Below are 9,103 nucleotides of genomic sequence, written 5' to 3'. Positions count from 1 at the left end.
AATCAAAATGAACACAACGTGCAAGCTCCAAACTACACATTTAAAACCTCACTCCGCTTGCATACAAATACGACTCCCAGGCAGTATTGAATGTTTTACTCATCTTATAAGAATGCAAATTTTACTGTTTTCACTGTTTCCAAGCAAGATAGCCCAAAGGTGCACTTTCATACTGTCGGGTACCTATTACTAAGTTCCATTGCCGAATAATGTTGGGAATAAACGGTTTTCAGCGACCTTTTCCCAACTTCGCCTACTTACCCGGGACAAATTTAGGCTGTATTTGAATAGTGCTGAGGCGTGCTTTCCTGGTAATCGAGATGTGAATGTCTCGTTATTGGGCTGCTTAAAAAACCAGCCAAGTGCGAGAAGGACTCTCGCGCTCCGATGGCTCCTTTAGCATCTCTCGTTTTTTATAACGTATTATTTATTTTCTTAAGACTGACTTACGCTTGACCAGTATTATTTATTCGTTGCTATGCAGTTTCTTATTACCTATGTATTCAGCGGTGTCATTCGAGTGACCTTACTACAGACGCATCGAAATATCTGAAGAACAAATTCATCTATTAATAGGTATTAATGCAAAAAAATGAAATATCAGTTTTAAAGTGTCATTATGTCAGTGTGACTTCTTATTGAATGAAATGTTTTGCACGGAACCCTCGGTGGGCGAATCCGACTCGCACTTGTCCGGTTTTTTTAATTAATATCCGGTCTGCTGATTAACTGTCTGTGTCTTGTTGAACTGGTTTGGATAAAAATTCAACTAGAACTCGAAACGATCGGAATACACAGACAGCACCCTAGTTACGCCTGTTTGCTTAGGCCTGCCGTCGGTTAAATTATTCCGAAATTTGTGTAATGCCAACATATTTTACGGCACTTCTAACACACTCTATTTTGTTTTGTTTTTATTTTATTCCGCTACAGATTACTTTTGAGTGTTATTATAATTTTATGAACGTGTTAACGAACTGAGTTATAACGTAATTTGTATAAATATATACTTAATCATTTCTTTTTATTATTTTTCATCAGTTAAAATGTTAACACCATGTGAATAAGCTGTGCATATAAGCCATTTTTCGTTGTTTTTTTTAAAGCGGAATACCAAATAATGAAGAATATCCGATGAAACAATATTACAATGCATAAAAGATTCTTTGACATTTGTATGTCAACCGGCAAAACATAGTGATCCAAATGTATAAACTTATCTAAGACCTATGTGTACCTGAGAATTATGAATATTATGATTATTCAATCCAAGCCTTTTACCCCTTTATCACTCTTGCATTCAACTCTTGCATAAAACTCAACTACATACAATTTTATAAGTTATTAAGTTAATAACTAGAGACTGATGACCCCACAGCAAAAAGAATAGATAGTATAGAGGGGTCCTGTCATTGTCAATTTTGTAGTCACGGTACGTTTACTGCCATCTATCGACACACGATTAAAACTTAAAATAAAATGAGTAAAATAATCAAAATATGTTTACGGATAAATGATTCTTAATTTTTATTGTTCCATACTGACCCATGTTCTTTCACTGATATGTGTTAAAATTGTTAAATACCAAACGGTGTCGTTAACGCCATCTAGCCGAGAATAGGCCAAAGGTAATGGCGCCATCTATTCGAGAATTTCTTTTCCTTGGCCGTCCGAGGCACGTTTTTTTCTTAGACTTTATTTATCTTATACGGAGTTATATATATCTCTGCCCCACAGTCAAGCTCATTGTTGAGTTTTGCGGGGCTATGCCTATTTTTAAGAATAACTGTATTTTTATTAAATAAATAAATAATAAATGATAGGGAAATAATTTCTTCGCTGTTGACTGGACTTGAAAATAACTCTTGCAAATCGTATTTTACTTTAAAAAATACATAGTAAAAATAACACTAAGCTCATAAACAATGCCCAAAACGAGAACTATTCGTTGAAAGTTTAAAACAAAAGCCTGACATAGTGTTGCAAGTCCACTTTTATCTTTTCTCCTACTAAATTCAGTAAATTTGCGAAAATGCCGGGCGGAAGGCATTGTTACAGTAATTTCAGCCCATTTCCTGTTAGCCACATGGCAATTACACTGGTTCTTTGTCTTTACATTTGAGCTCAAGAATAATTAAGCCAAAATCTATAAGGCTTTATCCCTTTCCTTTTTAAGGCTTCATTTGTGTCTGTGATTCGCTTCTCATTTCCTTTAATTGAAAATCTGTATTTCCAGGAACATTTTTCTTTTTGAATTTATATTTCATCTTGTTTTTCATTAGGTACTATGAAGATACAAGAAAAAACTAATATTTTGGAAATAAAAATTTTAAACACCTGCACAATTTATCTTCAAGAATTCCGTGCCTACTGTAATCTCTTGGGAAACCTCGGCTGAAAGTTCATTCCAGACTTTAATTCTAAGGTCTGCCTTTCAACCAGCACCATCATGTACACACCGTAAATTTCGTCGGAACAAAACACACATGCGGAATATGCAGTACTTTTGCGCAGCGTTTTGTTCGGCCTGCGTTTAGCGCGCTTACGGAAATTCGTGAGAATTCTGCACCAACCGACCGTACCCGGTTAGTTCAAAGCGGAATGTCTAAATTCACCTGTTTTTGCTTTGTTCCCGTTAAATTAGAACCAAACTATGTTTAGTGCTGGCTTCTGCTCCAGTGGATACTGGTAGTGTGTTTGCGGCATACGATAGTTGATTTTTAAACGCTGCTCACTGTTTGGGAGCGATTTTCGATGTTGTTTTGTTGTCAGTAGATGCCGTGATGTCGTAATTGCTGTGAAATGTTTGCTATATCTTGAAAGCGGAAATTAAAATCATTTCCAATTTATAAAACTTTGTCTTCAGATTTTTATGGTTATGGTTTTACCCAAGAGTCAGGAACAAATATTGTTTATTAATTATTATAAAATGTGTCTGTACAATGTACAAACCGCTCTAGTAACTATCCCTAAATAAGTAGGTAGTTACAATCCAAATCGTAGTGTAAACGACCGATGAATAGATAATACTAATTATGCCATAAAATGCTCAACGTTACGATGTTCTCCCAAACAACCTAACTTCGTTCATCAAATAATCTATATTCAAGCAGTCGTCTAAACATTTTGAATAAGCATTCGGTAAGTCGGATAGTTAGCAAGTCGGCGCCGATAGTTTGTTCAATCAATCGCAACTTGCACAAGATTGTGTACGCTTCCAGAAAGTTGCCGAGCGCGAACTTATCCAGAGCCGAATGTGAAAATGTTATAATTGAACTAGTAGGTTTACCTTTCCAGTTTAGATTTATATAATGGGGCACGAATCACGGATATATACCTAACCTTACATTACCTTAGAATAACCCAATCATTCAAATATTATAGGTTAATGCTTCCTAAATGTATTGGTTCCCTTCCCTTTAATATTCTGATTGTATTATTATATAAAATAGTTTGTTTTGACTGACATTCTCATAGAACAACGTGCAACGTAGTGTTGGAAAATTGTAAAATCTATTGACATTTTTAATGAAATAAAATATTTCATGTTGCCCATTTCCGAATGCATTGGTGGAAATATATGTGCAAATATTTACCCAACTGTGCCAGATTAAAAATCGAACAATGAAGTAATTAGTGCAGTGGACGGTGAGTCAGTGATTGCACATTTTGTGTGATTAAACATACATTTTCTGATTGCGCTGAGTCGTTCCTGCGGTTTTCAATTTTGAGATCGTCAAAGCGAAAGGATGTTGATACTCGCACTTTGCACTTCAAAGAAACTTGCTCGGTTTTTTCTTTAGGTCTTTTATCTGAGACGTAACTACGTTTAAGACACTAAACTTTGTCACGATGAATTAATTAATTTAGTACATTGTTCCGTTAGGTCTCAGCAGAAGTTAACTACCCACAGCAACTACAAGACTACTTTTAAAAGAATATTTTCGGAATATAACAAGGCATATTTCGAGAATATTCTTGGTGTTGTTTATTTCTGTAACATATACAAATCCGCCATGATATTCAAAGGTCACTTTTTAAATGACATGCAATGTTTTCCAAAATAAATAAGGTACTAAAAACAAATTGCTCGTATAAATAATTACGCAACTTGCAAAATGGATTAAATGATACATGTACAAGACACTTGTTACCCAACCCATTTGTCACCTTTATCACTTAAGCTATTTAGAGCCCAAATAACGCACGCCCACCACGGTCACCTATCTAAGAGGCCATAAAATTCCTTCTCCCGTTGCCGAAGCAGTCATCATAAATATGTATAGTGTGAATCAAGCATGCGTCGCGTATAAAACGACGCCGAAAATGCGATCTCGCGGGAGCTGCCACACGGCGCAATAGATTTACTGGAACTTACGTTTGGTACAGAAACAGGAAACAGAAGTGAAACGGGTTTTACAGGGTGCTTTTATTATATCTAGCCACACTCTGCAAAAAAAACCTGCTGTCTCATCTTGGCGAATCAGATGTCAATGTTTTCTATTGAACAGCAGATTTTTTTTTTTTAGTTTTCGTGGTTGGGCCCATAGTGAAAGTTGTTCAGTATAAAATACATATGTGTTTATCCCTCAAGAGATAACAAAATAATTTTATATTAAACAATGAGTACACAACAAAGTGACAAAACAACAATACGTACTGCGAAAAATAATCTCGAATTCAGCATAGTTAAGTTCAGCACGTTTAAGTTAAGTATTTTCCAGTTGCAAAGTTTAATCGCCTGCCTAACCCCGAGTATTAACGAAAGCACCAGTTTTAACGAAGTTTTGTAATGTGCACAACTATCATTAGGCCAGCCTGGAGATTATAAAGATCAATCCTTTTCGTACAATAAGTAAAGTCTGTGCCCAAAAGTCGGACGTAAGTTAATGAGGAGCCTCTTCCACCTTTAACACATTCAGGGCCAAGAACCCGACTGTCGGGTACACTGTTCGTAGTGAATATGCGCTACGTACGGCGAAACCGTGGCTACGCGCTCCGAGCGTAACCCGTTACACTTAATGGCAATGAATGTGTTAAGAGTACTAACACCTCTTCCATAGGTTTCTACCTCCGCGCTCCGTCGACTCGCGCCCGGTTTATTTGCCCCTATTTGCATAGAAACGTTTTTGTGGGCGTCCTTGTTTGTATAGTGGATAGGTGCGGAAAGCTTTCGTGCCTCGCGAAAACTTGCGAGTGTCGTCTCCGACAGATTTGTTTGAATTGAATGTAGTGGCGTTTTTTATTCTAGTACCATTTTGAACTGAAATGTAGGTGAAGCGTTATAAGAATAAAAGTGTTCGCGTTTAGTGCGTATTTTTATTCAAAGTATTTGCAAACAGAACAAGTGCGCGGGAAAAGAGATTTTATTTTAGGAAAATTTTGATATTTTTGATTACACTTCGTTGTAGTAATTTGTAAACTGTCAATTGTATTTTCTCAAATTATTTGTAGTATTTTTTGCACAATATTGCTCAACAAACACTTGTAGCACTTAGGTAAACTAGCAAAAGCTGAGTGTGTAAATAAATAAAGTCGCCAAATATTTTTAAAAGTAATTTTATTTGGTAAATTCGTTCAAACATTTGCAATTGCATTACAACATTTTAAGCCTACTTTTACCAATATTTGACTGAATTTAACTAAAAATAGATTCCACATAAAATGTTTTTCATACATTTTATAATATTTCAAAGTGTTCATAAATATTTGTTTTCGAAACGTTTAATGGTATAAACGGGGTGTAAGAATTAAAATGTAAAAAAAAGTACAAAAAAGTTAAAATGTTTATTTTGAGTTCGACAACATTTAAAAACATGACCTAACTAGTTGGGTCATCGAAATATCTGTTGCTCCAAGCGTAAATTCAAGTGCCCCTGTTTTTAATATAAGCCCGTCGCTTGTAATGTTAATTTAATTCGTGCAATCCCTAAATCCTGTACAAGGATTCTAGAAGCATTCTAATTACTGGGGCATTGTCCTCCTCAAAAACGTCGGTCGGACGCGCCTTCATCCCTGCATTTGTACCGTAATCCCTTGGAAATTAATTACCGACCTAAGGTACGCAGTACGTAAATTACTCGCCCTTTTCGGCTTAGGCGACGTTTTGCTGAACTTATTGAAATGAGGGAATGTTTTGTCGAAAATACTCATAGTAGGTCAAGGTAAGATCTAGAATAATGGTGCAATAAAATTACTGTCCGGTAACTTAATACGGTTTTGTATGCTTCACATATATCTAGCCCTAACAAATTATGCCTTCCTATTTTTTTTACAAAATGATGGTTTAGGGCGGTTTCAGACTAGTGTTTTATACGAGCGGACGCGTACGTGCGTGTAAGCTCGTACAAACCAAATGTAGGGAAAAGTAACGCGCGTGTATTAAGCTCGTATAAACCAAATCCAGGGAAATAAAATGCGCGTTTACACGCGCTGAAGCCCTTATTGGATTAAAAAATCATCGTAACTAAATATGTTATCTTTATCAACATTTTTTTTATTTATTGTTAAATCTAGTGTTAAGTTTATGTAACAACTCAATAGTCTTTAACACCTTAATTATATTCCTTCGATGATACATTTTTAACCAACCAGTATATAGACAAACTGTCTTAGAACATATTTCTTATCTGTGAAAATGTTATTATTGCATAAATATAACATTAATATAGAGATCACATAGAGAGCTTACAATATGTGTAGATAAAACAGTGTATGTAACTATAGGTGCATAATTAGGCATTAAAACACTCGTGTTATCCAATTGTGAAACTCACTTCATTTGTTTCATAAACCCACACTCGTATTTTAAAGTCTATCATTATGAAGCATACTTAGCAGTCATATTAACTATTATCAATTAATAACACATTTTTATGAAATATACATTTGTATTTATTTTGTTAAAAAACCCTTGAACTCACTTTGAGAACTTACCAAACTAAGTGTTCAGCGCACCCAGGGCGAAACCCAAACATTGCGGCTGTAGTATTATGTTAAGGAAGCCCTTTGGTTAAACTTTTTAATAATTCAGACGATTTGGTGTAATTTTGCTCGGATACCGCATGTGAGTGTAATCTTACGTGCTCTGTGTAGCTACTATCGCTAAACATGACGCATTAGATCCTTTGCTTACAAATAATTTTATATAACAACATTATAACACTGCGGCATCGGCACAGCAGTTGTTTCGGGTTCGTACCCTAAGGGTAAAAAATGGGACCCTATTACTAAGACTCCAATGTCGTCTGTCCGTCTGTCTGTCACCAGGCTGTATCTCATTTACCGTGATAGCTAGGCAGTTGAAATTCTCACTGATGATGTATTTCTGTTGCCGCTATAACAACAAATATTAAAAATAGAAAAAAAAATATTTAAGTGATGGTCCCATACAACAAACGTGATTTTTGCCGTTTTTAGCGTAATGGTACGGAACCCTTCGTGCGCGAGTCCGACTCGCACTTGGCCAGTTTTTATTCGTGAATTAGGCATAAGACAACTTCCGTACCTCAACCATTTAAATGTTTAAATGAAATAATGGTATTTTACTGTTGTAGAAAAAGTATCATCCATAATTAGGCCTAAAACACTCGTATACCTAATTCTACACACTCTGTATCGTGTTTTAGGGCCTATCATTATCAATAAACTAGGTAGGTACTATTACAGGCTAAGAAATTAAAAAAAAATCGGAGACATAAAATCATCATCATCATTGGCCTAAAGAGGTATTTTGAGGAGGTAGTCTACAGCCTACATCGACTGCGATGGCTGTATTAAACCAATGGCCGATCGGCATTTCTTGCCGCATCGATCAGAGATATATACCTATTGACTCCTGGGGTGGTCCAGCAGCTCTGCTCAAGCATTTGAACATTTAAGTAGGTACTTATTCATACCGGGTGTGGCCTGTAACATGAGCAAAAAATTAAACTGTAGGCTGTACTCCTCATACTGACCAACATTTGTTCAGCGACTTTTAATAATAACTTTTGGTTTGATTTTTAATACACTTTAAAGTTTATTCTAAGACGCAATGTATTGCGAATTTTGTAATGTTTAAGGCGTGACAAGCAACGTCAATCACAATGTTATGGCGTGGCGATGGCGTCCATTGAAGATAATATTTATTTTGTATGAAAAATAGGGAGGCTAAATAGTTCATAATTTTTAAAAGTTGTTGAACAAAAGTGTCACCGTTTGAGGAGTACAATCTATGTTTTAATTATTTGCTCGTGTTACAGGCCACACCCGGTATAATATAAGGATAAAGTATCACAACATAGTGTAAAATCAAAGACCTCTGCACCAGGCTTAATCAGATGTCATCAACCCGAACGTTTCAAAAGTAGATCCCAAAGGTTTGCAATACCTGCAGAGCTCCTTACAAGCTTCCGTTGAGAGGGTGTGGTCAGGGGGCCCTAACTTACCTTGAAAACCAATTTGTTAAATATTTAGCATCCCTCGGTGTAAGAGGCTTTGAGGCCTCTAAATACAGAGGTATTTTATAGGAAAATTTGCTATTGTAATGGATCGAGCTTTAAGGGTTATTACAACCCGTGTCTACAAACTATGTAACATCTTTTCGATAGTAGGAACCAACACCTGTAATTATACATTTTGAACTAGAATGGTCCCAGGCACAGCCTGTTTACAGAAATTAAAACATTTTGATCACATAGGCACTGTCATGTAATCATTAAAACTACGAAAAAAGTATAATTTTATTTAAAAACATTAAAAACTTTTTAATTTGCCAAGCCAGCCATGACACTTATTATATACTTAATCCTGCACTAGCGCTCTGAAAAAAGGAGCGAGCGCCCGAAACTCTCTTTTGTATATAACAACAAAGAAGCTCAGTTCACCTGTCTATGACAAAAAAAGCGAAACATTCACAAAAAAAGTTAATTAATTAAGTAGGTATGCGAATTCACGAAAGTCGAGCCGGAACGAGTGGCAGGAGATAACGAGATTATGCCCGGCACGTAGAACTGTGATTAAATCATTGCTTTATAATGTTTTCTTTTATCTCAGAGTCATTTTTTATGGGACTGTGAGTCAGTTTGGTTTGCGCGACATTTTTGTTGGCATAGTTCTTGTG

This window comes from Cydia splendana, chromosome 7, assembly GCF_910591565.1.
Source record: "Cydia splendana chromosome 7, ilCydSple1.2, whole genome shotgun sequence".
Classification (NCBI taxonomy): Eukaryota; Metazoa; Arthropoda; class Insecta; order Lepidoptera; family Tortricidae; genus Cydia; species Cydia splendana.
Note: the sequence above shows the minus strand (reverse complement) of the source record.